This window comes from Schistocerca serialis, chromosome 11 (assembly GCF_023864345.2).
Source record: "Schistocerca serialis cubense isolate TAMUIC-IGC-003099 chromosome 11, iqSchSeri2.2, whole genome shotgun sequence".
Taxonomy (NCBI): Eukaryota; Metazoa; Arthropoda; class Insecta; order Orthoptera; family Acrididae; genus Schistocerca; species Schistocerca serialis.
In genome coordinates this window covers 157,460,141-157,487,359 of record NC_064648.1, presented here as the reverse complement: position 1 = coordinate 157,487,359, position 27,219 = coordinate 157,460,141, and the positions used below count along the sequence as shown (strand labels likewise).

Below are 27,219 nucleotides of genomic sequence, written 5' to 3'. Positions count from 1 at the left end.
AGCAATAGCTGAATTCGTAGCACTGGTAACTAAGGCACTTGATGAACAGAAGAAAGTCTATGGTATGTTCCTGGACCTATCTAAAGCATTTGATTGTGTATGCCATGACATCCTATTAGAAAAGCTTCATCATTATGGCATAAGGGAGAAAGCAGTAGACATCATTAAATTGTTTTTGGAAAATAGAATGCAGTGTGTAGAAATAAAGCAAAAAGTAAAAATAATATTACAAGTGTCTTTTGAAATTATGAAATTGTTAAATACTTAGTTCCCCAAGGATCTGTTCTTGGTCCACTACTTTTCATTTTGTATGTCAATGATATGACCAAATCAGTATCTGATAGTGTCGACATGTATGCAGATGACACTTCATTTGTTGTTACCAGTTTTACAGCAATCTCATTATAAATGGAACCAAAACAACATACATAAAGAAACATGCAAAACTCTTTGCCTCTGAATATGTCTGCTTGTGTCTGTATATGTGTGGATGGATGTGTGTGTGTGTGTGTGTGTGTGTGTGTGCGCGCGAGTGTATACCCGTCCTTTTTTCCCCCTAAGATAAGTCTTTCCGCTCCCGGGATTGGAATGACTCCTTACCCTCTCCCTTAAAACCCACATCCTTTCGTCTTTCCCTCTCCTTCCCTCTTTCCTCATGAAGCAACCGTTGGTTGCGAAAGCTATAATTTTGTGTGTATGTTTGTGTTTGTTTGTGTGTCTATCGACGTGCCAGCGCTTTAGTTTAAAATGCAAAGAAAAAGGTTTTGAAATTGCAGGTATGGGTTACAATGAGTCAAGAGTATGTTGTGTGTACCGATCCTCAAAAAAATGTCAACTCTATTAAAAAAAAAAAAAAAAAAAAAAAAAAAAAAAAAAAAAAAAAAAAAAAAAAAATGAAAGGTTGTGTAATATGGGGTGATTTTAACATTGATATGGGAAAAGTGACATAGAGAAAGCAAAACTTTGAGGAGCTGCTATTACAATACAACATGAAGGCAAGAGTTGTGGAACTAACAAGAGTGACTTTGGAAACTGAGTAAATTATTGACAATATTATCACTAATATAGATAGCAATGCATATACAACAAAGGTTCTGCAAACAGGAATTTCTGATCATTTTGGTCAGCTTTGTGAAGTATATGGAAATCTGAACTCACAAAAGGAAGATAAAAGTGTAGAAAGAGATGTTAGGCTTATCAGCCAACAAAATATCAACATCTTCAAAATGATGTTAAGAAAAGAACAGTGGATGGACACGTTTTGAGCCCAGGGAACAGATGAAAAATACAATGCTTTCAAGTTGGTTGGTTGGTTGTTTGAGGGTAAAGGGACCAAACAGCTAGGTCATCAGTCCCTTGTTTCAAATAGACTCCATTCTGCTAACGGGACATCTCAGAAAAATCAGAACAATAAAACGGAAAAAGGGAAAAACGTAAAGGGGCAGTCACGTTGTCATTAGTAAAAACAAATGAGGGAAGTCGGCAAGAGAACGAACCCAACACCATGCTGAAGCAGCATAGGCAAGACCACCTGTGACTTAAAAGGTACAACTGCTATAATGCAGAAAGTACGTATGGGATTAGAAAGACTAACCAAGACTTAAAAAGAAGGGGTAAAAACAGAGTAAAAGGGGAAAAAAGAGGATTCCAGTCAGGGAGGCGAATCGGGAATCTCTGAACACTGCCTACAGTGGGAGACACCCAAACACTCACCGCCCTGCCCCAACACCAGAGAGAGATTAAAAACTTTAAAACTGAGAATAAAAACCACTCTCCCGGAGGAAACCGAGAACCAGAGAGACCATCTGGGAATCGTCAGCCAACATCAAAGGTAAAGTGTGGGGGAGTCTGTACTTAGCACGCAGAGCCAAAAGAAGGGGGCATTCAACCAAAATGTGGGCCACTGACTGGAAGGCTCCACAACCACATAGCGGGGGTGGCTCATCACGCAAAAGAAAACCATGGGTCAGCCTGGTATGGCCAATGCGGAGACGACACAGTGTGGTCGAGTCCTTGCGGGAGAGGCGAAAGGAAGAACGCCATGGGCCTGGTGTTACCTTAATTGCACGAAGTTTATTAGACAGTGGAGTAGCCTCCCAAGAATTGGCCCATGACTGTGCGAAGTGGGATTTGATGTGAAGCCGTAAATCTGCTGCAGGAGGGGTTACAGAAAATGGGGGGTAAGAAACTGCTCCCCCAACCAAAGGATCAGCGAGCTCATTACCCGGGATACCCATATGGCCCGGGACCCATAGGTATTCAATGGAACAAGCGGCACGGTGAAGATCAGCGAGATGGTCATGGATGGCAGACCAAGGGATGGCGCGAAAAACACCGGTCAATAGCAAGAAGGCCACTCATCGAGTCCGTACATAACAAAACGCGGTTGTGTTGGGATTGTTTAATAAAGGTAAGGGCCCGGGAAATTGCCATCAATTCCGCAGTAAACACTCCACATGTAGGTGGCAGCAGATGATTTTCCGTTCCAACAGAGGACGTGAAGGCATACCCAACATGATGAGCAGATTTAGAGCCATCAGTGTAAAAAACAACAGCATCCCGAAACTCCCATAAAATTTGGTGGAAAAAGGTACGGAACACCACCGGGGGGATGGAATCTTTCGGACCGCGGCGGAGATCCATCCGAAGTCGAGGCCGAGGAACTAACCAAGGAGGGGTGGAGGTGAGGGAGCGAGGAAGACAGGACAAAGAAGGAAGCCGAAAATCACGGTAAAGAGACGCAGGGCGGGAGTCGGGTGGGCGACGTCCATGGTCTGGGAACAGGATAGAATAGGAAGGATGAGTGGGAGAAGAACGGATAGTGAGGGCATAAGACACCAGAAGCTGAGACTGCCAAACAGAAAGGGGGGGGGGATCCCAGCTTCAACCAGGAGACTATCAACAGGGCTAGTAGGGAAGGCACCGGTGGCCAAACGGATACCACGATGGTGGACTGGATCCAGCACGTGCAGTGTACAAGGAGCAGCTGAACCATAAACTTGACAACCATAGTCCAAACGAGACAGAACTAGAGCACGATAAAGACGGAGGAGGAGGGAATGGTCTGCACCCCAAGAGGAGTGGGCAAGGAAGCGAAGGACATTGAGTTTACGGAAACATCCGACCTTGAGAAGTCTGATATGGGGCAGCCAAGTGAGTTTGTTGTCGAAAAGAAGACCCAGGAAACGAAACTGTGGAACCACAGGCAATCGTTGTGCAGTGAGATAGAGCTCTGGATCAGGGTGGACCGTAGTACGGCAACAGAAGTGGACCACCCGCGATTTTAAAGGAGAGAATTGAAACCCGTGTGAGAGGGTCCATGCAGAGGCACGCCGTATAGCCACCTGGAGCTGCCGTTCTGCAGATAGCATCGAGGAGGAACTAACCCAAATGCAGAAATCATCCACATACAGGGCAGGGGCGACCAAGGGACCGACAGAGGCCACAAGTCCATCGATAGCAATGAGGAAAAGAAGGACACTCAAGACAGAACCCTGTGGGATGCCCGTGTCCTGGGTCCGTGGAGAACTAAAGGCAGTACCAACTCGAACTCTGAATGACCGATGGATCAGGAACTGGCGGATAAAAATCGGGAGTGGGCCCCAAAGACCCACTGATGAAGGGTTAGTAAGATGTGATGGCGCCAGGCCGTGTCATAGGCCTTGCGAAGGTCAAAAAACACTGCAACCAAATGGCAGCACTGGGAAAAAGCCTGCCGAACTGCGGATTCCAAGCGAAGTAAATGATCGATTGGAGATCGTCCCTCTCGAAAGCCACACTGGTAAGGGGACAATAGATCCCGAGATTCGAGGACCCAAGTGAGCCGACGGGCTACCAGCCGTTCAAGTAACTTACAAACAACATTGGTCAAACTAATTGGCCGATAGCTGTCAACAGATAGGGGGTTCTTACCAGGCTTAAGGACAGGAACCACAATGCTATCCCTCCACTGAGAAAGGAAGTCACCCTGGAGCCAGATACGGTTAAACACCCGAAGAAGATGTTGCCGTTGTGGAGCACTGAGATGTTGAAGCAGTTGGTTATGAATGGAATCTGGGCCAGGGGCCGTATCATGAGAAGAAGATAGAGCAGAAATAAATTCCCATTCAGTAAAAGGTTCGTTGTAAGATTCTGACTCACAAGTGGTGAAACATAAGGTGAGAGCTTCGGCCTGCTGTTTTTGATGAAGGAAAGCAGCTGGATAGGAGGCTGACGCTGATGCCACTGCAAAATGGGTCGCAAGATGTTCTGCGAGAACTAATGGGTCCGTACAAATGCCATCTGGGAGGTGAAGGCCTGGGAGGGTGGACTGCCGATGGCAACCTTGGAGAGAGCGAAGTGTAGCCCATACCCGTGACAGAGGGACAGTGGAACCAAGGGAAGAAACGAATCGTTCCCAACATATCTGCTTGCTCTGTTTGATTAAATAACGGGCTTTAGTGCGAAGGCGCTTAAAGGTACTAAGGCTGGCTATGGATGAGTGCCTCTTAAAGTGCTGCAAAGCTCGACGGCAATCACGGATGGCAATGGCAATGGCCCTACTCCACCACGGGACTTGCCGGCGACGAAATGGTCCAGATGAGCGCGGGACAGCAAGGTTAGCAGCGCGAACAATCGCATCAGACATGTCACGTAGGACGTCATCAATACAACCCGACAAAGAGGGAGAAAACTCGACCTGTGCAGTGTATAGAGGCCAATCGGCGCGGTGGAAAGACCAACGAGGTAACCTGTCCATCGGGGAGTGGGAAGGGAGCGTGATAATCAACGGGAAATGGTCACTATCACAAAGGTTGTCGTGTGGCGACCAGTGTAATGAAGGGAGGAGAGAGGGAGAAGAAAGAGAAAGATCAATGGCAGAAAAGGTACCATGACCGGCACTGAAATGAGCAGGGGAGCCATCATTAAGAAGGCACAGGTCGTGGTCTGAAATAAATTGGTCTATAAGAAGACCTCGTCTAGATGGAAAGGCACTGCCCCACAAAGGATGATGAGCATTAAAATCCCAAGGAGGAGGAACGGAGGAGGAAGTTGCTGAAGAAGGGTGGTTAAGGCAGCAGGTGTAAGAGTCCTGTCAGGAGGGAGATAAAGATTGCAAACTGTGACTGCAGAGTCTAAGTGGACCCTAACAGCAACCGCTTCCAATGTAGTTTGGAGAGGAATCCACGTGCTAGCAATGTCTGTACGGACCAACGTACAAATGCCACCAAAAACCCGCAAGGGTCTGACCCGATTTCGACAGAAAACACGGAACCCACGGAGGGTCGGTGAGTGAGCATCAGTAAAATGAGATTCCTGGAGAACCACACAAGCTGCAGAGTAGGACGAAAGAAGGGATTTCAATTCCGGAAGGTGACGATAGTGGCCATTACAATTCCATTGGAGAACCACAGAACGATGGTTTAAATGAGGGCTGAACACGCTAAATCCAGTCATACCACCGTGTCCCCACCCGTCACCGACAAGGAGGGGGCGACATCCATGAACGACAGGTCAGAATCCGGTTGTGAAGTCGGGGAAGGGACCTCCGGTGACACCAGAGGCTCTTTGTCCCGGGACTTATGTTTCTTCTTCTATCCAGGCTGAGATCGAGGAGGGCTGTGTGGCATAAAGGAGCCAGCTGCAGCAAGATCAGGAACAGAAAGAGACAGGGCGACCTGGGGGCCGATAGACCACGGCTCTCGCGGTCGCCGCGCGGCAGCAGACCTTTGACCTGGAAGGTGCCGGAAAGGGGCATCCCGGGAGAGGCGCCCTTGACCAGCAGATGCCGAAAGAATTGGGACACTTCTCCGGCTGGGGAGGGGGAGCAGCGCCCGTAGGAGGTGTTGGAGCCGCAGGGGAAGGGGGGAGGAGAGGGGTCTGGGATGGGGGTATGGAAGGGGGAGGAAAGAATGAAGATGTAACCAAGGCGTAACTAGATGTCATGGACACAGGGTGCAATCGGGCATATTTCTTACGGGCCTCTGTGTAGCTTAAACGATCAAGGGACTTATACTCCTGTATCTTTTTTTCTTTCTTATATACTGGGCAATCTGGTGAACGTGGAGAATGACTACCATGACAATTGACACATACAGGAGGGGGAACACAGGGACTCCCCTCATGGAGTGGACATCCACAGTCACCACAGAGAGGGTCCTGGGAACAGTGAGAAGACATGTGGCCAAAACGCAAGCACTTAAAACACCACATAGGAGGTGGGATGTACGGCTTCACATCACAGCGATAGACCATAATCTTTACTTTCTCAGGAAGGGTATCCCCTTCAAAGGCCAGGATAAAGGCACCAGTATCAATACAATTATCTTTAGGACCCTTCTGAACACACCGAACAAAGTGAACACCCCGCCGTCCGAGATTGTCCCGAAGTTCCTCATCAGTTTGAAGGATGAGGTCCCTGTGAAAAATCATACCTTGTACCATATTTAGAGACTGGTGAGGGGTAATGGACACAGGAATTGTGCCAAGATGGGTACAGGCACAAAGGGCCGCAGACTGGGCAGCTGAAGCAGTTTTTATCAGCAACGAACCCGACCGCATCTTGCTCAGGGAGTCCACTTCGCCGAACTTGTCTTCAATGTGTTCCACAAAGAATAAAGGTTTGACACTGGTGAAAGTATCTCCATCAGTCCTGGTGCAAACTAGATAACGGGGGAAAGGTTTTGCCCCTAGACGACGGGCCTGACCCTCTTCCCAGGGGGTAGCCATGGAAGGGAAGGCCGAAGGGGCAAGAGAAGCAGCACTTGAGGAATCAGTACCACGCAGAGAGACGGCCGCAGAAGAACGGCCAGAGTTTTGGACCCGTAGGCGTTTCATCTGCATAGCGTCCGCCCTGATACCACCCACTCCGATCAGGGGCTCTCCTCACGGGCGCCACCCAGCCACAGCAAGGGCCGTCTGGCATGGCGGCCATTGCCGGGAGTTCCGATGCTCCAGGATGACGAGCAACCACTCCAAGGCATGCATGAGGAGGTCACAGCTCAGGTATCAAAAGTGTGATCCCTGTGTGTTCAGGGGGTTCAACCAAAAGGGTTCATAGTGACCCCACCACACGGGCTGGCTACCGCGCTGGCTATGCACCCTAGCATCAGACAACGACGTAAAAGAAAAGGTGGAATGTACTAGGAGGGCGCACGTCGGAGACACTAGGTAAGGTGCTCTTCCCCAAATGGCTCACACTACGGAAGAGAAATTTTGGAATGGAGGTCAAACCCCGGAGGGGGACCAAGGAATGCCAAAAGGAGGAGATGATTACGCAACAAAGCCGGAGTGTAAAACCAACAGAACCAGGAGGATAGCGGGGGCCAACATAAGCAAGGACACCAATAGAGGGAGAGGAGAGGGTGAGGGGAAAGGAGCATGGAGGGGAAAGGAGAGGAAGGGAAAGGAAATGCAGCCCGGAAGAGAAAGAAGGCTGCAATGGCTCGGGGCCCCGTGCTCGCCACACACGTATCCACAAAAGAGTTGTGGACCCCCTGCGGGGCAATGCTTTGAAAGACACCACAACACATTACTTCAAATTAGCATTCACAAAAACCAAGAGGAAAAGAAAAAAATTTTCAAAAAAAAGCAGTGGATCACGAAGAAATAATTGAACAGAGAGCTACCTTAAGAGAAATGAAACAGGGAGAAAATACAGGCAGTTGATAATACAAGAAATAGCAAAATCAATTAATGAGACTATTTCAAAATCAACAAATAAAATGAGAGCAGCTTGGAATATCATTAACTCTGAGACAGGCAAGAAAAAATACTCACAGAAAACAAATTAAATGGAAACTATGACAGTAAATAACAAAATAATCACAGATAAAACAACAAGTGCCAACATCCTCAATAATTACAATGCAGATGCAATAGAAAAACTGAAGCATGGATATAATAGCCAAAGAACTCACCAAACTGTCATGACAGATAAGCCATGGCACTCAATGTTCGAGAAACCAGTGTCTGAAAAGGAACTGACATATGTTATGAAAATGCTAAAAGCGAAAAAGTCTGTTGGACATGATGAAGTGTCAAACTACCTAATCAAGTAGGAGGCAGCAGAAGTAATTATGCCACTACGGGATATTACCAACCACTCTTTCCAAGAAGTACTATTTACAGATAAACTCAAATTAGTTAAACTTGTACCTGTATACAAAAAGGGAAAGCAAGATGACCCTAGCAACTACAGGCTAGTATCAGGCTTCTCCAAAATATTAGAAATTCTCATGCTAAACAGACTAACTGCTTATTTCGATACCCATAATGTAATAACTCCAGCACAGCATGTACAACAGAAAGGGAAATCAATGGAAACAGCAACTGAATCATCAACAGAATCAATTGCACAGGCCTTGGACAACAAGATGGTAGTGTCTGGAGTTTTTCTTCATTTATCCAAGGCATTTGACACAGTTCAACACACAGTTCTAGTAAAGAAACTAGAGAATGCTGGTATTCGTAGACATGCAGCACACTGGATAACATCATATCTAAGAAACAGGAGGCAATATGTAACCATTAATAACTTATAAAGATCAGATGTTAGAAGCATTATGTATGTTGTAACTCAAGGTTCTGTAATGGGACCTGCTCTCTTCAATTTATTTGTGAATAATATACAAACATGTGAAACTGAAATCAAAATACTTTATGCAGATGATATGACTGTGCTCAATGTTACCAATAATTTGGAGGCAATTGAGCAAAATATATTCATATCATTCAGCAGTACGTCACAATGGCTCTCTGAAAATGACTTAACTACTAATCTTAAAAAAAAAACTATGTACATGGTCTTCAAAAATAAACAAAAAGAAGAACATATGGATGTTTTCTTAGATGAAAAAGGACTGGAAGAAGTAGCTTCAGTTAAGTTTTTGGGCATTACAATAGACAGTGCGCTACATTGGCAACAGCAGATAAATACTGTTTCCAGTAAGCTAAGATCAGTGATAGTTATAATGAAACAACTGATTCAGTATACTCACCAAGACCTCTTGTGCACTGCCTATCATGGACTTTTTCAACCATATGTGTGATATGGAATCACAGTATGGAGGAACTGAACTATCACAGGGATGAAGAGAATATTCACATTGCAGAAGCAAGCCATTCGAATTATATTCAAAAAGAAGCAAAAAGAATTGTGTAAAAGTTGTTTCAAAGAACTAAACATTCCAACATTTCCATCACTGTATATATGCAAGACCATTGTGGGTGCCTTACATGCTCTCACAAAACTGGAGACTAATGAGACTGTTCATACACACAACACAAGGAACAGAAAACAACTGCAGTGTATTCCACATAGACTTAAGATTTTTGAAAAAGGACCCAAATACTCTGGTAACAAGTTAACACAAGCAATGCCAAGGGAATAACAAGACCTCAAAACGGAGGAAACGTTCTCCACAACTCTAAAAAGTTACAGATGCAAGGAGAATTTTATAGTGTAGCTAGCTACATTAACAAACAGTGATCAAAAGTTTATCCTGTGAGTGATAAATCTCACACATCATAAAAAAACTAGCAACAGAAATCAGTGTTACACAAATTAACTATAATTAGGAACCACTGATGTATAATCCACGCTAATTATATGTCACAAAATTATTATTATTTTTTTGTATGTATCATAAGTCATTTTGTACCACGTAATATTATGAATATACTGCATCATAAGTCATTGAGTACGATGTAATACTGTGAAAGTTTTTTTTTTCTTTGTCGTTATTTTGAAACCTGTTTACTGGCGTCAGGCAGGCCTGCACCAGCATACTACGCCGTTCTTTGGCCTCAGAGAAACACAAACAACATACAAATGAAGACAATTAGAGAGACAAAAAGATGGTGGACATAAAAACGGAGAAAATCACGTTTTAAAATACACGGTGCCGTTCACTGTTGTAGAGTCCAAGATAAAATTGTTCAGACACTTGGACACATACAGAGACGAAAATTGTCAAACGTGAACGTAGGTGCACAAAATGAATAACACTGAACGACTTAAGCACAAAACGACGGCACACACAGAAGCACGAGGCGTTGACTCCGGCGCGCGAAAGTTCACTAAACGTGTACGAGTCCGGGGACCTGCCAAGAGTGTGAAAGCTCGTATGTATATTTAATATGTAAGCAAGTATTAAAATTGGTGTCAGTTTCGGCTGTCAGAAATATTGTCACCTTACCTTTAGTCTACAAATGCTGGTTTGTAAATCTATTTTGATGTAATTGTCGCTGTTAAATCGTATGAATGAACGGACAGAGCAAAGAGAGAAGAGCATGACGACTTCTGTATGCAAATGATTATGCCACAGTTAGTGCTGTTAACGTTTAACAAAGCTTTCTCGTACTGCTGACACAATTCAGACGGCGCTGCTACGCTGCCATCTGTTGGCCACACCGAGAAACTAATGTTTTGTCACGCCGGTCAAGTTGACCAAATGCAGTTCGTAATTTGTTTCCTATTTTTAAGATCTTTGTTGCTGTAAATGCAGTAAGACTCATATCACAACTACACCTATTTTGGTCGTTTATGGAGTGGCTATAAACGAACGTGGATCTGAAATATTTATAGTGCTTATATCTCCTACTCGCTTCACGTATATGATGGTTGATTCTATATATATTTTTTGATACGTGTCAAAATTCAATCCTAATAGTAAGAATTATTATGCTAATTTTTGGAAAGGTTTGGTTAATCAGTAGGTTAACCGAACTTATAGGTGGAATATGAAGAGTGGTGAGTGGTAAATGTGATTAAGCTGGTAGGGATTTGAGAGTTAAGCCCGTGCTACTTGTAACCTGCGTTTCGTATCTTGAAGTGGTTATTGACAACCAGATGCTGAAAAATAGTTTACTGGTCATATAACTACGTCGGAAAAAAGTAAAATAACATCTACAGCTTGTGCTGTATCTGTTAAAATATTTGATAGTTCAGTGGCAAACAGACAGTAAAACCCAAATGGTTAGAACATCGGCACTGGGTCAGAAAATGGTGCATTGTTAATAGTCAGTTGCAGTAAGAACAGAGTAATGAAGGAATACAATAGAATAGAATAATTTTATTGTTTTTAGGCCATTATGGCAATAGACAAAGTCATACATGTAACACAAAATAATTCATGTTGCATGGAGCAATAGGTTTGTTATTACCAAATAATATTACAATTGATGAAATCCTACAAAGTCATACATATAACACAATATAACTCCTGTTTCAAAAGAGCAATAGATTTGTTATTACAGTATAATATTACAACTGACAAGGTCATACATATAATACAATATAATTCATGTTGCAAAAGAACAATAGGTTTGTTATGACAGTGTAATATTACGATTGGTGAAATCCTACAAAGTCATCCTTATATTACTGTATAATTTCTGTTGCAAATGAGTTATCGGTTGGATAATATTACAATTGATGAAATCCTTTATTTCGTAGAATGGGTGGGCAACTAACAAGTCATATAGTGCTTGTTTGAATGGTTGCTCTGGTAAATCTTGCGTACAGGGTAGCAAGGACAGACAGGAAGGATGGGGGGGATTCCTTGAGGTGGTGGTAGGTGACTCCATCATGACCAGGGGCGGTGTTGTGTTTGGAGCAGAGGATGAGTGTGATGTCTTGTGTGGTGGTGGTAGTGTTGATGTCTGAGGGGGGTAACCGATCCATGTACAGGAAGCTAGCAGCTAGCGGGGGACAGAGGTGTCAGTACAGCCAAGGATGGTGGGGAAGAGGGAGTAATCAAAATGAGGATCGTCAGGAATGGAGAAGACCTCTGATAGGTGTGAAGCAAAATGGTTAGCCTTACTGAGGTTATCAGGAAAGGGTCGATCGTCATGGAGGATGGGGTAATGAGGGGTGGGATGGCTATCAGTAAGGCAGTGGAAGGCTGACCAGTACCTGGAGGAGTTGACAGGGTGGGTGGAGTTGAGGCATGTGTATGTCTGGCGCCAGTTCCAGCGTTTCTTCGCTGTAAGGATGTTCCGGATGTGTCGCTGTTATTGCCAGTGGTGGGTGAGAGTATCCCGGGCATGAGTACGGAGGAAGGAGCGGTAGAGCCTGCGGGATTCACGCAGAAGAAGGAAGGCCTGTGGAGGAAGCGTAGGGCGGTGAGGGTGGATGAGTTTGGTAGGCATATGAGCCTCCACAGCGTCAGTGATGGTCTTCTGAAGGAAGGAAGAGGTATGGGTATTGTCAGCAGGGTGGTGAAATGTGAGGGGGTGGCTTTCGACCTGTAAGGCAATGGATTCCCTGTAGGCATCCCAGTAGGCACAGCGGTAGTCATGGACAGACTTAGGATGGGCAGCTGGGTGGGTGGCTGCAGCAGTGGTACGGGTAGAGGAGAAGGTGAGAAGTTCAGCGAGATGGTCACTCCCAACGGGATCGAGGACGTCAATGGCGATGCGACCAAGGAGGTTGGGGGAAGTGACGATAACATCGGGGGTGGCATTATTTTCAGGATGGGTGTGCTGTGGGAGAGGGACAAGGTCACTATGGTTGGTGGCAAGGAACTGATGCCACCACCGAAGGGTGGCAGCGTCACGGCTGTGGATGTGGAGGTCAGCGGCGATCACATAGGTGGAGAAGGTACAGTCAACATGGGAAACGAAATCGAAGGGGAGAGGAGCTGCAGGGCGGATATAGATAGTGGCACAGGTGATGGTGAGGGAGGGAAAAAATAGGCTGAGGAGAGGGTGTTCGGTCGGGTCATTGAGGAGGGGTTGTGGCCAGACAGGGATATGCTGGAGGTGGCCTATAGCAACCCCACCTCGGGCTAGGTGAAGGGGATGGTCAGTGCAGTGAAGGAGATAGGGAGAGGTGCGGACAACATGGTGGCGTTGAGGGAAGGTTTCATTAAGAGTGAGGAGTCAACCTGGTGTTCGGAGAGGATATGCATGAAGAAGTATTTGTTTGCAAGGAGGGAACGAATATTGAGGTAGAGGAGACGATCCTGTTGACGTGCCAGGAGGTTGGAGGTGGAAGGATGCGGGAAGGAGAGAGAGGGGCTTAAATGAGGGTGTCAAGGTGGTCGAAGGTAAAGTGGGCCTGGTTGTGGGAGTAGGTGCTGTGGTGCGGCTGGTTGAAATTTAATTGTTAATTATATTTAGAATGTTATGTAGAAAAGATGCATTTCCCTGCCGTCTAACCATATGTGGGGCGGCTGGTAGAATTATTGTTATTTAAATGTTCCTATTATTTGTGCTGTTGTTTTGCCGTTCTCAACACTGGCTCTCTAACTACAATTTTGGCAACCAGAAAGTGATTAGCAAAACGTGAAGCCTGTAATTAGAATTCCTAGCGCCCACTTCATCTGAGAAATATACTTATAGCTCTGAGGAATTAGGAGATTGTCTGGGATTCATAATCAAAAACGACCGTGAAAAAAAGAACTTCGTTATATTCTGAAAGTCACAGATGAAAAAAAAAGGATCCACACAACCTGACTAACAGAGCAGTTCAGAGTCTAATGCGCTGATGCAACTATAACTGTCCAAATTAAATGTTTAAATGAATGCTCGCAATAATTTGATGATAATGTTCATCAAATGCCACGCTAAATAATGGTAGAATGTCTGTCCCGCGACGGCACATAAAAATACGACATACGCAAACATTGCGATCTGATCACTGGACTTGAATGCATATGCCGGGTGTTGGCCCTGTGTGCCTCCGTCGTATGCAGTCCTGATTGTGGCGCTCACCTGCACGGCGCCAAACACGCATACGACCATCATTGGCACCAAGGCAGAAGCGACTCTCATCGCTGAAGACGACACGTCTCCATTCACCCCTCCATTCACGCCTGTCGTGACACCACTGGAGGCGGGCTGCACGATGTTGGGGCGTGAGCGGAAGACGGCCTAACGGTGTGCGGGACCGTAGCCCAGCTTCGTGGAGACGGTTGCGAATGGTCCTCGCCGATACCCCAGGAGCAACAGTGTCCCTAATTTGCTGGGAAGTGGCGGTGCGGTCCCCTACGGCACTGCGTAGGATCCTACGGTCTTGACGTGCATCCGTGCGTCGTTGCGGTCCGGTCCCAGGTCGACGGGCACGTGCACCTTCCGCCGACCACTGGCGACAACATCGATGTACTGTGGAGACCTCACGCCCCCACGTGTTGAGCAATTCGGCGGTACGTCCACCCGGCCCCCCGCATGCCCACTATACGCCCTCACTCAAAGTCCGTCAACTGCACATACGGTTCACGTCCACGCTGTCACGGCATGCTACCAGTGTTAAAGACTGCGATGGAGCTCCGTATGCCACGGCAAACTGGCTGACACTGACGGCGGCGGTGCACAAATGTCGACGCCATTCGACGGCCAACACCGCAGTTCCTGGTGTGTCCGCTGTGCCGTGTGTGTGATCATTGCTTGTACAGCCCTCTCGCAGTGTCCGGAGGAAGTATGGTGGGTCTGACACACCGGTGTCAATGTGTTCTTTTTTCCATTTCCAGGAGTGTAGTAGCGAATTATGCAAAATAAATGGCAGCTGAAGATTTCACCATGAATTTTAACAATTATTGGGCAGCTGAATACCCCACCTGCAAACATACATAAATCTTTCTATTTACTTTTGTGGTTTTATGTAGCATTCTCATCTTTGTTTTTCTTGTGGGGTATCCTTTGCTATTAATTAGGTGCTCACTTGAGCAGTCTTATCCCTAATTTTTCAGTTGTCTTAAAATAAATCAAAAGTGCAGAGAAAGATGTAATTTGTCTTATCTTGATGGATGTTGAAATGAGCTGACACAAATACCGTTGTGCGTACATTTTTGTGACAAATGGCGAGTTTCAAAATTGTTTGATGTGTGCCATGGTAATTAACTGTTTTGGTATATTCCTAGTGGACAATCTAATTTACAGTTGATATACACATCCTGAAAGTTTTTTAAGATACTGAGCATAGCGTATTTTGTAGTCGACATTCTCTTCTACAAGTCTGCATCGCAGTGCCACCTGTTGACTGATGTTTGAACTTCTCACAATGCCAGAGTCATTAATTAAAAGTCCCTTTGCTATATACCTGCTCTTGGGAAACATTGCGATCTGATCACTGGATTTGAATGCATATGCCACTGACAGTTCTGACAGCACCTTAAAACAGGCCAGCTCTTGCGCTAAGCACATTTTTTTAGGATATGAATTTCAAACTTGAGCACTTTATGGCTATAATAAAGCCCCTGCTAGAGTAGTGCTTTTACTTACTCACAGACTGGCCCATTTAAAAACACAAAAAAAGATACTGCTTGCTTTTAATAGCTGTCAAGGAATGATTTGGATCCTCAACACTTCTTGCACCAATGAAGATGTAAATTCAATTCTTTTTCATATTACTTCAAAATTTTATTACATCTTATATATTTTTGTAACATTCTATCAAAGCATTGGTCTCAAAACATAATCAGTCCAAAACTGAGACTTCAGTTACATGTGTGTGAACTTCTCATAATGTTCTTAATAACACCAGAGCATGCATCATTGTTAACTTTTCAAGTTAATTCAGAACTATTGATTTACAAAGCATTACAGACTTTTTCTGTTGCATCTGTGTTACTTAATTTCAGTCTTACTGTTTGAAAGTACAACTTTTTGTAAATATCCATCAATAAATAATAATGGAAAATTGCTACTTACCATATAGTGGAAATACTGAGTCGCAGATAGGTACAACAAAAAGACTGTCACAATATAAGCTTTCAGCCAACAAGGCCTTTGTCGAAAATACACCGCCCTAGGCTGTATGGAAACGACTTCTTGGTATGAATGTAGCCATCTTTGAGGTGGAGGTCAACATCTAGAAAGGTGGTTTGCTGGACAGAGTAGGTCCAGGTGAATCAAATGGGGAGAAGCTTTTGAGGTTCTGGAGGAATGTGGATAAGATGTTACATTCCATCCTGGATTTTCCATTGTTTCATAAATAAATAATGAATTACATAAAGGCTTGTAAATTTACCAGTACAGTTTTCTTGTTGATAATAATAATTTATATACAACCCAATTCAAATTCAATTGTAACATTTTACAGGGATTATACAATATTATTTACATGTGTGGATACATGATTTTCCCCCTTCTGTTTCTTATTGTTCCTAAAGGCTTAGTTAAAAACTATTAAAATCGTGTGTGTTTTCTATTTACAAGTGACTAATAACGATATGTAATATAATATAAAAACTGAAATTGACTCAAACTAAGTATGACATGTACGGAATACATTTAAGTACAACCCAGCATAGTGGAATAAAATGATGTAAGTATGAAAAAATGCCCCCAGTATCTGGTGGTTTACTAGCAGGGAATCTTAGTGTTCAATCACTACTTTGTATTGGCTGTTAAGAGGGTAATTTAAAAAGTTCTCGCAACGGAACAGAAAAAATGTACTTACATCACTGAAACTTTTGTTTCATTTTTCAATATAGCCTCCTTGTAGATTAGTGCACTTGGTCCAACAATGTTCTAGTGCCTTGATCCCATCTCAAAAATGAGTTTCCTCAGGCTTGCACAGTAGTTGTCAACTCCGGCTATCAATTCTTTGTTTTAAGTGAATCTTCGTCCACAAAGAAAAATTTTCTGTTTTGGGAAGAGATGGAAGTCTGATGGAACCATATCAGGTGAATGTGTGTGCGGGCGCACATTGTCTTGATGGAATATGATTTTCTTCCTTGCTAAACCTGGCCTTTTTTCATGTATCTTTTGTTTCAATATGTCCAGGAGGTTAGCGTAGGATTCTCTGGTAATTTTTTGCCCAGTGGGGAGATAATCTACAAACAGAATCCCCTTTGCACCCCAGAACATTGATGCCATGATCTTTCCCACTGAAGGAATTGTCTTTGCTTTCTTTGGTGGCGGAGAATCAGCATGTTTCCACTGCTTTGACTGTTGTTTTGTCTTTCGAGTATAGTAGTGCATCCAAGTTTCATCTGTGGTCACAAACTGGCACAAGAAAATCTTGTTCGTTTCTCCTAAAACAGGCCAAACGTTGTTCCGATACGTCCATTCTCAGGCGTTTTTGGTCCACCGTCAAGTCGTGGCACCCATCTTGCAGATAATTTATTCATTTCTAATTCTTCAGTTAAAATTTAATATACCCTTTAATATGACATCTGGCGAGCATGAGCAATTTCACACACTTTGAATTGGCGATCGTCTGTGACCATTTTGTGCACTTTTGCAATGATTTCTGGAGTAGTGACACATCTCAGCCAACCACTGTGTGGCTCATCATCTAAGCTCTCCTGACCAAATTTAAATTCATTTGTCCACTTGGCAACAGTTGAATATGAAGGAGCAGAGTTCCCAGTGTATTCTGGAAATCGGCATGAAGGTCCTCTGCTTTCATAGCTTTCTTTACGAAGTAATTAATCACTGCTCGAATCTCGATTCCCCCCCCCCCCCCCCCATCTTCGCTAATCTCTACGCGGGAACAACAACAGAGCCACGTAACCACCACAGCTCTCTTCCAAGAGCATTGATGTGGCACGTGTTTACAGGCAATAGTCCAATGAATATCACGTGAACAACTCATTGCGCTAGTGCTGACCTCTCGTGTTGATTCCAAGAACTTTTCAAACCACCCTCGTACATCACAGCCTCCAACTAGCTCCAAGCAATCCTCCGTGATAGTTTCCATGGTAACAATACAGAAATACAGCTTAATGTCAGTAGGGAAAAAGACACACGCAAACACTAGACTCAAATTTGCACAGAAAGAAATGGCATGAGTAATGCTAGGTAAGCCCATCTACATCTACATCTGCATCTACATCCATACTCCGCAAGCTACCTGACGGTGTGTGGCGGAGGGTACTTTGAGTACCTCTATCGGTTCTCCCTTCTACTCCAGTCTCGGTATTGTTCGTGGAAAGAAAGATTATCGGTACACCTCTGTGTGGGCTCTAATCTTTCTGATTTTATCCTCATGGTCTCTTCGCGATTTATACATAGGAGGGTGCAATATACTGCTTGACTCCTCAGTGAAGGTATGTTCTCGAAACTTCAACAAAAGCTTGTACCGAGTTGCTGAGCATTTCTCCTGCAGTCTTCCACTGGAGTTTATCTATCATCTCTGTAACGCTTTCGCAATTACTAAATGATCCTGTAACGAAGTGCGCTGCTCTCCGTTGGATCTTCTCTATCTCTTCTATCAACCCTATCTGGTACAGATCCCACATCGGTGAGCAGTATTCAAGCAGTGGGCGAACAAATGTACTGTAACCTACTTCCTGTGTTTTCAGATTGCATTTCCTTAGGATTCTTCCAATGAATCTCAGTCTGGCATCTGCTTTACCGACGATTAATTTTATATGGTTATTCCATTTTAAATCACTACTAATGCCTACTCCCAGATAATTTATGGAATTAACTGGTTCCAGTTGCTAACCTGCTATATTGTAGCTAAATGATAAAGGATCTTTCTTTCTATGTATTTGCAGCACATTACACTTGTCTACACTGAGATTCAATTGCCATTCCCTGCACCATGCGTCAATTCGTTGCAGATCCTCCAGCATTTCAGTACAATTTTCCACTGTTACAACCTCTCGATATACTACAGGTGTCATCCGCAAAAAGCCTCAGTGAACTTCCGATGTCATCCACAAGGTCATTTATGTATATTGTGAATAGCAACGGTCCCACGACACTCCCCTGCTGCTCACCTGAAATCACTCTTACTTCGGAAGACATCTCTCCATTGAGAATGACATGCTGCGTTCTGTTATCTAGGAACTCTTCAATCCAATCACACAATTGGTTTGATAGTCCATATGATCTTACTTTTTCATTAAACGACTGTTGGGGGAACTGTATCGAACGTGTTGCGGAAGTCAAGAAACACGGCATCTACCTGGGAACCCGTATCTATGGCCCTCCGAGTCTCGTGGACGAATAGCAGGAGCCGGGTTTCACACATCCGTCTTTTTTGAAACCCACGCTGATTCCTACAGAGTAGATTTCTAGTCTCCAGAAAAGTCATTATACTCAAACATAATACGTGTTCCAAAATTCTACAACAGATCGACGTTAGAGATATGGGTCTATAGTTCTGCACATCTGTTCGACGTCCCTTCTTGAAAACGGGGATGACCTGTGCCCTTTTCCAATCCTTTGGAATGCTACGCTCTTCTAGAGACTTACGGTACACCACTGCTGCAACATCATCTCCAGCCAGCTAATTACTCTGCGCTTTGCTCTGAGATCTCTTTATATCAAACCAGTCCGTGCCCACCAATTCGCGACATTCGATGAGAAAATCTGCCAAGTGCCCAAGCAGAATTCCAGGGCCACACATGGGAACACACTTTTGAATACTCTGTACGTTTTCTGTACCAAAACAGCAGCCTCGTGAACCGTGAAGGCATCCCAAAATCTACATCTATACCTATTTACCCTACAACCCACCATGTGATGCATGGTGGAAGGTACCACATACTGGTACTAGTCATTTTTTCTGTTCCACTTGCAAACAGAGCAAGAGAAAAATGACTGTCTATAAGCCCTCATACAAGTCCTTAATTCTCTCATATTATCTTTGAGGTCTGTACGCGAAATGTACGTCGGCAGCAGTAGGGCCATTCTACAGTCGGCCCCAGTTGTCAGTGCTTAAAATTTTTTAATAGTGCTTTGAGAAAAGAATGTCGTCTTTCCTCCAACGATTCCCATTTGAGTTCACGAAGCATCTGTGTAATTCTTGCTGCTGATAAAACCTACCACTGACAAATCTAGCATCATGCGTCTGCATTGCTTCAGTATCTTTTGTTAATCGTACCTGATGAGGTTCTCAAACTCTTGAGTAATATTGAAGAGTGGATAGCACTAGTGTTCTATATGCTGTCTCCTTTATAAATAAGCTACACTTTCATGAAATTCTTCAATAAAATAAAGTTGACCATTCACCTTTCCTGTTAATAACCTGGCTTGCTCTTTCCATTTCATGTTAGAAAGTAACATTACACCTAGGTATTTATTTGATGTGGCTGTATCAAGCAGCAAACTACTATTGCTGCATTTAAATGTTGCAGTGTTGTTTTTCCTACTGATGCGCATTAACTTACATTTTTCTACTTTTACAGCAGGCTGCCATTCATCACACCTACTAGAAATTCTGCCTAAAGCATCCTATAGCCTCATACAGTCACTCAATGATGACTCTTTACTGCACACCATGGCATCATCAGCAAAGAGCTGTAAATTGCTGCTTGGCCTATCCATTAGGTCATTTATGCATATAAAATATCTCCAGACATCTGAAACGATAAATGCCTGACAACATAAACTCCAACCCAGTGGGTCCACAGCCCTCTATCTCAGTCCCATGAGGACTGCCGGCCAACACCCTCATTTTGTGGACTCGAAACTGCTCCACGAAGTTGTTTAACACTTAGGTCTTCCAGCCAATCATAAAGAGAAGCATAATCTAGGCATTTTATTATTGGTTGTACCCTGCTCCTACTTACAGCACTTCTGTAGGGTGCTGCTTCCTGTCATTTTCTCTGGAATGGACGTAGGGAAAAACAATCATCGTAGGAAAATCACTCAATTTGAAATCAGGCTAGGTGGCTCTGACCACCACCCATTCAGAAGGACTAAAGTAAGACCAGATGATCATCTTCAGGCCAGACGAACACCTGCTTTCTCCTTCAGCTGGAAACTGGTTGCGGTGACCACAGTATGAAACATGACTAACATGCAGGCATATGCAGCAAATGATTTGTTACAACAGTACAAGAATAAGCTGCTCTCTCTTTCACTGACTGCTCTAAAGGACAACTGTAGTACTCCTATGGTCTCATCCTATTCTGAATGGTACTGTATTCAGTCATAATCACCCATTGCATCAAGCAGTTTTGATCATAAAACTGCTATAAAATGACTGAATTATTTACTGCTAGTCATTAAAATTGCAAACCTGTGAGGACAGCTGACAACAAAAGGCAAATTGGCAGGATGTGCACTACATTCTTGGATGTGCAAAAGACATGCATTTCTGCATAACCACTCCAAATACACTACTGGCCATTAAAATTGCTACACAAAGAAGAAATGCAGATGATAAACGGGTATTCATTGGACATATATATTATACTAGAACTGACATGTGATTACATTTTCACGCAATTCGGGTGCATAGATCCTGAGAAATCAGTACCCAGAACAACCATCTCTGGCCGTAATAATGGCCTTGATACGCCTGGGCATTGAGTCAAACAGAGCTTGTATGGCGTGTACAGGTACAGCTGCCCATTCAGCTTCAACACAATACCACAGCTCATCAAGAGTAGTGACTGGCATATTGTGAGGAGCCAGTAGCTCGGCCATCATTGACGAGACGTTTTCAATTGGTGAGAGATCTCGAGAATGTGCTGGCCAGGGCAGCAGTCAAACATTTTCTGTATCCAGAAAGGCCCGTACAGGACCTGCAACATGTGGTCGTGCATTATCCTGCTGAAATGTAGGGTCTTGCAGGGATCGAATGAAGGGTAGAGCCATGGGTCGTAACACATCTGAAATGTAACGTCCACTGTTCAAAGTGCCGTCAATGCTAATAAGAGGTGACCGAGATGTGTAACCAATGGCACCCCACCATACCATCACGCCGGGTGATACACCAGTATGGGGATGACGAATACACGCTTTCAATGCGCGTTCACCGCGATGTTGCCAAACACGGATGCGACCATCACGATGCTGTAAACAGAACCTGGATTCATCCGAAAAAATGACGTTTTGCCATTTGTGCACCCAGGTTCGTCGTCGAGTACACCATTGCAGGCGCTCCTGTCTGTGATGCAGCGTCAAGGGTAACCCACAGCCACGGTCTCGGAGCTGATAGTCCATGCCACTGCAAATGTCATCAAACTGTTTGTGCAGATGGTTATTGTCTCGCAAATGTCCCCATCTGTTGGCTCAGGGATCAAGACGTGGCTGCACGATCCGTTACAGCCATGCAGATAAGATGCCTGTCATCTCGACTGCTAGTGATACGGCATTCTGTATTACCCTCCTGAACCCACCGATTCCATATTCTGCTAACAGTCATGGGATCTCGACCAACGTGAGCAGCAATGTCACAATACAATAAACCACAATCGCGATAGGCTACAATCCGACCTTTATCAAAGTCGGAAACGTGATGGTACGAATTTCTCCTCCTTGCATGAGGCATCACGACGACGTTTCACTAGGCAACACCGGTCAACTGCTGTTTGTGTATGAGAAATTGGTTGGAAACTTTCCTCATGTCAGCATGTTGTAGGTGTCGCCACCAGCGCCAACCTTGTGTGAATGCTCTGAAAAGCTAATCATTTGCATATCACAGCATCTTCTTCCTGTCGGTTAAATTTCGTGTCTGCAGCACATCATCTTCATGGTGTAGCAGTTTTAGTGGCCAGTAGTGTAGATAGGAGCAGTGCTTGATTTGTGATAGTACGCACCAAGATGAGAAAAAATCAGAACTGCAAATTTTGAGATTTGGTATGATATAACTTTATTTTTTATTAGTACAAATGGTATATTTGCACTTTTAAAATACATAGAATAGTTAAAATAACAAATTTCAGCCCTCCCCCCTTCCCGTTGCCACACCCCTCCCCTCTGCACTGCAGGAGGTCACACTACTGGGTATTTATCAAGCACTGGGTAGGAGAAACACATTGTGCTTACAAGGAAAGATTACACTGAAGTGATAAGTCATGCGTTAGTAATATGCACATATACAGGTGGCAGTAGTGTTGTGGGCACAAGGTATTAAAGTAGTGTTGTGGACACAAGGTATTAAAGGGCAGTGCATGGTAGAGCTGTCATCTGTACTCGTGTGATTCATGTGAAAAGGTTTCCGATGGGATTAAGGCCACACAAGGGGGATTAACAGACTTTGATTGCGGTGTGGTAGTTGGAGCTAGACGCTTGGGACATTTCATTTTGGAAATCATTAGGGAATTCAATATTTCGAGATCCACAGTGCCAAGAATACAAAATTTCTGGCATTTCCTTTCATTGTGGGAAATGCAGTGACCAGTGGCCTTCATTTACTGACAGAGCAGCAGCGTTTGCATAGAGTTGCCGGTGCTAACAGACAAGCGTGACTGCATGAAATAACCACAGAAATCAGTGTGGGGCATATGACGAATATATGTGTTGGGACAGTGTGGCAAAATTTGGCGTTAACAGGCTAGGGCAGCAGATGAGTGACGTTGGCTACAGCATAATGTTGGCTGCAGCGCCTCTTATGGGCTCGTGACCATATTGGTTGAACCCTAGGTGACTGGAAAACCATGGCCTGGTTAGATGGATCCCAGTAATAGCTGATTGTATGGTTAGAGTGTGGTGCAGCCCCCATGAAGCTAAGAGTCCAAGATGTCGACAAGGCACTGTGAAAGCTGCTGGTGGTGCTGTAATAGCATAGGCTGTGTTTACACGGAATGGACTTGGTACTCCGAACTGATCATTGACTGGAAATGCTTATTTCTGGCTACTTGGAGACTATATGCATGCATGGATTTCATGGTGCCAAACAACAATGGAATTTTTATGAATGACAGTGTGCCCTGATACTGGACCACAGTTGCTCATAGTTGGTTAGGAGAGCATTCTGGACAGAGCGAATTATTTGGGCGCCCACTGAACATTTATGGGACGTAATAGAGAGATCAGTTTGAGCATAAAATCCTGCACCAGCAACACTTTTGCAGTTATGGAGGGCTGTAGAGGCAGGGGACTTCCAACGAGTTGTTGAGTCCATGTGATGCTGAATTGCTTTACTGTGCTGGGCAAAAGTATGTATTCCATGACTTTGGTCAACCCAGTGTATGCAGTGAGTTTCACATTCATAAATTGTGTATGAATTTATACAAGATCTGTTCTAAAAATTCCAGAACTTTGTTCACAAAATTTTTCTACGTGTACCTTTTACTTATAACAGTATTATGAAAAGGAAAATTGCCACTTACCATGTAGTGGAGACGCTGGACTCTGAGTTGCAGATAGGCACAACAGAAAGATTGTCACAATTAAAGCTTTTGGCCCTAGACACACACACACACACACACACACACACACACACACACACACACACACACTCACTCACTCACTCTAAAAAGCTTTATTTGTGACAGTCTCTTTGTTGTGCCAACCAGTGACTCAGCATCTCTGCCATATGCTGAGTGGCAACTTTCCTTTTCATAATGTTGTTACATTCCATCCTGGATTTTCAGTTGTTTGATTTTTTATCTTTCACTTATTATATATGGTCTGCTTTGATATCCTCCACAATTGACACACTACTCCCAATGCTGTTTCCACTTTGGAAGCGGTCTTGGTACGTCTCTTGCTGGATTGCATGAAGTGTCATCTGCGAAGTTTCTTTTATCTCATCTGTCATTAATTCTTTGTCCTTTCAATGGGGTTCTTGCCCACGGTGCTCCATGCATAACTTCTGTTCAGCCATTTTTTAACTGTGTGAACCATTTGTAGCATCGAGTATGGCTTAATCACGCATCACCATCACCGGTTTTCAACTTTGGAAATATAAGAAAGTCCGCTGGGGCCAAGTCTGGAGATTACGGAGGATGACTGCAGAGGGGAATGGTAAGGTGACTGTCTTTCTGGTCTCGAGTCATGACCTGTGGGACCTTGGCAACTATACGTTGCATTCCGAGATGCTGTGTCTGGATTTCATGACATGACCCAACTGAAATGTTATATTGTTCTGCAATCTCTTAGACAGTCTGTCTTCGATTGGCAATCACAATTTTGTTGACGTTCCTGAGACGGGTGTCGGCAGTAGATATTGAAGAGAGTCCTGAACAAGAGTTGTCTTCTACATGCGGATATCAATAGCCCCGGAGGGCTGCCGACCGTGAGCCACGGCACCTTCCAAAAACGGCTCTTGCCCACGTTGTTCCATGCGTAACTTCCGTTTGGCCATTTTTAAATTGTGTGAACCATTTGTAACATCGAGTATGGCTTAATCACTCATCACCATAGGCCTCCTGCATCATTTGATGTGTCGCTGTAAAGGTTTTCTTGAGTTTTACACAAAATGTAATGCAGACACATTGCTCCTTTAACTCTGCCATCTCGAAATCTGCAAACTATATGACACTACGTTCTACTCAACATAGCAGTGAACAATAACTAATAGACATACAATAATGAAACTTCCGGCAGTTGCACATTAAACACAGACGTGTGCAGGGATGCCAAATGCATTTCTCTCCAACACACCGTTGGCACGAAATTGTGGCCGGCCGGTGTGGCCAAGCGGTTCTAGGCGCTTCAGTCCAGAGCCGCATGACCGCTATGACTGCAGGTTCGAATCCTGCCTCGGGCATGGATGTGTGTGATGTCCTTAGGTTAGTTAGGTGTAAGTAGTTCTAAGTTCTAGGGGGCTGATGACCTCAGATATAAAGTCCCATAGAGCTCAGAGCCATTTGAGTACGAAATTATGAATGTTCCGGAACTTTTTGAACATACCTCGTACGTCTGTGACGACAAGGGGGAATCACTGATTGATGTGCCACTGGTAATGAAGAACAACAGTTTATTTAGTCAGTAAACATGAAGCCTTAGTAATAGGAAAATAAAATCACTTCTAGACAACTAGAAATAAAGTTCCATTGTATCCACCAGTAAGAAGGTTCAGTCAGAGTCTCGGCTTAACCACTGCCAAGTCCGATGAGGCACAGGTCTGTGGTGTGCGACAGCAGTGCCCGGCGACAGTCGAGGCCGTGAGGCAGATAGTGTCCGGCAAGGTCGCGGTAGGCGGATTAACGGAAGCTGCGTGGTGACGGCATAGTGGTTCGTGAAGTGTGAGGCTCTGCGAATGGCGGTCCTGCCCCCTTGGCTGCTCATGGAAATGGCCAGTTTCAAAGCTCGCAGACTGACTCGTGTTACAATAGATGCTACTTCTTTGTATGTGAGGCATAAGACAACCTTCTCAGAAACAAAACACTGAAATGCAATTTCCGAATGAACAACCTGCTCTGTAATCTTTCTTTGCATACAGAATGACGGTGTCCAGTAAATGAGGACCTCATTTCAAAATTAAGTATCTCATAGACTTAGATTGGTAGACAACTGCCACAAATGGTATGTTTACTGTGAAAGCTATAAAATTTTTATAAAGAAGTTGTACAGAAGTTCAGAAATAGTTTGGAAACCCCCTAACAGACGGCACTATGACTGCAATACATAGTGCCTGTAAATTGTGTGCCGCAGTTCAGAGCAATCAGTTCCATCATTGGAATCTGAAAGGAGGTTAGCGTACCAAAAGGAGGAGTTGAGATCCTGTATTCCATTGGTCAACATGGTGCTTCTGGAATACCATAGCTTAGAACACAGTCCTAGAGTAACAAGGTGCAGTTCAAAAGAACCCAACGCAAAAATTGTACGCAAGCTCTTCGCCAAATTCCAATGGACGAGCAGTGCTGCTGATGATACATCTACATCTACATACATACTCTGCAAGCCACTTGACGGTGTGTGGCGAAAGGTACTTTGAGTACCTCTATCGGTTCTCCCTTCTATTCCAGTCTCGTATTGTTCGTGGAAAGAAGGATTGCCGGTATGCCTCTGTGCAGGCTCTAATCTCTCTGATTTTATCCTCTTGGTCTCTTCACGAGATATACGTAGGATGGAGCAATATACTGCTCGACTCCTCGGTGAAGGTATGTTCTCGAAACTTCAACAAAAGCCCGTACCGAGCCACTGAGCATCTCTCCTGCAGAGTCTTCCACTGGAGTTTATGTGTCATCTCCGTAACGCTTTCACAATTACTAAATGATCCTGTAGCAAAGCGCGCTGCTCTCCGTTGGATCTTCTCTATCTCTTCTATCAACCCTATCTGGTATGGATCCCACACTGGTGAGCAATATTCAAGCAGTGGGCGAAAAAGTGTACTGTAACCAACTTCCTTTGTTTTCGGATTGCATTTCCTTAGGATTCTAAAAATGAATCTCAGTCTGGCATCCACTTTACCAACGATCAACTTTATATGATCATTCCATTTTAAATCACTCCTAATACCTACTCCCTGATAATTCACAGAATTAACTGCTTCCGGTTGCTGACCTGCTATATTGTAGATAAATGATAAAGGATCTTTCTTTCTATGTATTTGCAGCACATTACACTTGTCTACATTGAGATTCAATTGCCTTTCCCTGCACCATGTGTCAATATGTTGCAGATCCTCCTGCATTTCAGTACAATTTTCCACTGTTA

At 44.1% G+C, this 27,219-nt stretch overlaps 1 protein-coding gene and 1 long non-coding RNA gene across 10 annotated transcripts in view; one reads left to right on the top strand and one right to left on the bottom strand.

Moving 5' to 3' along the window:
• LOC126426836 (uncharacterized) overlaps nt 1–27,219 on the bottom strand; it is a 409,903-nt gene that overhangs the window by 26,931 nt on the left and 355,753 nt on the right. Inside the window, exons 1-2 of one of the 7 annotated variants that reach the window (XR_007576433.1) lie at nt 10,179–10,362; nt 9,642–10,083 (exon numbers count right to left, since the gene is read on the bottom strand). The exons of 5 other annotated variants lie outside the window; for them this stretch is intronic. This is a non-coding gene — a long non-coding RNA (uncharacterized LOC126426836). Of the gene's footprint in view, nt 1–9,641; nt 10,084–10,178; nt 10,363–27,219 lie in introns of those variants that run through there. One more of the 7 variants, XR_007576439.1, reaches the window with a different exon arrangement.
• The window catches only part of LOC126426830 (F-box/LRR-repeat protein 14-like), a 624,998-nt gene continuing 607,613 nt past the window's right edge, over nt 9,835–27,219 (top strand). For all 3 annotated transcript variants that reach the window (XM_050088854.1, XM_050088853.1, XM_050088852.1), the window contains exon 1: nt 9,835–10,104. The gene's annotated coding sequence lies outside the window, so the exon portion shown is untranslated. The remainder of the gene's footprint in view (nt 10,105–27,219) is intronic.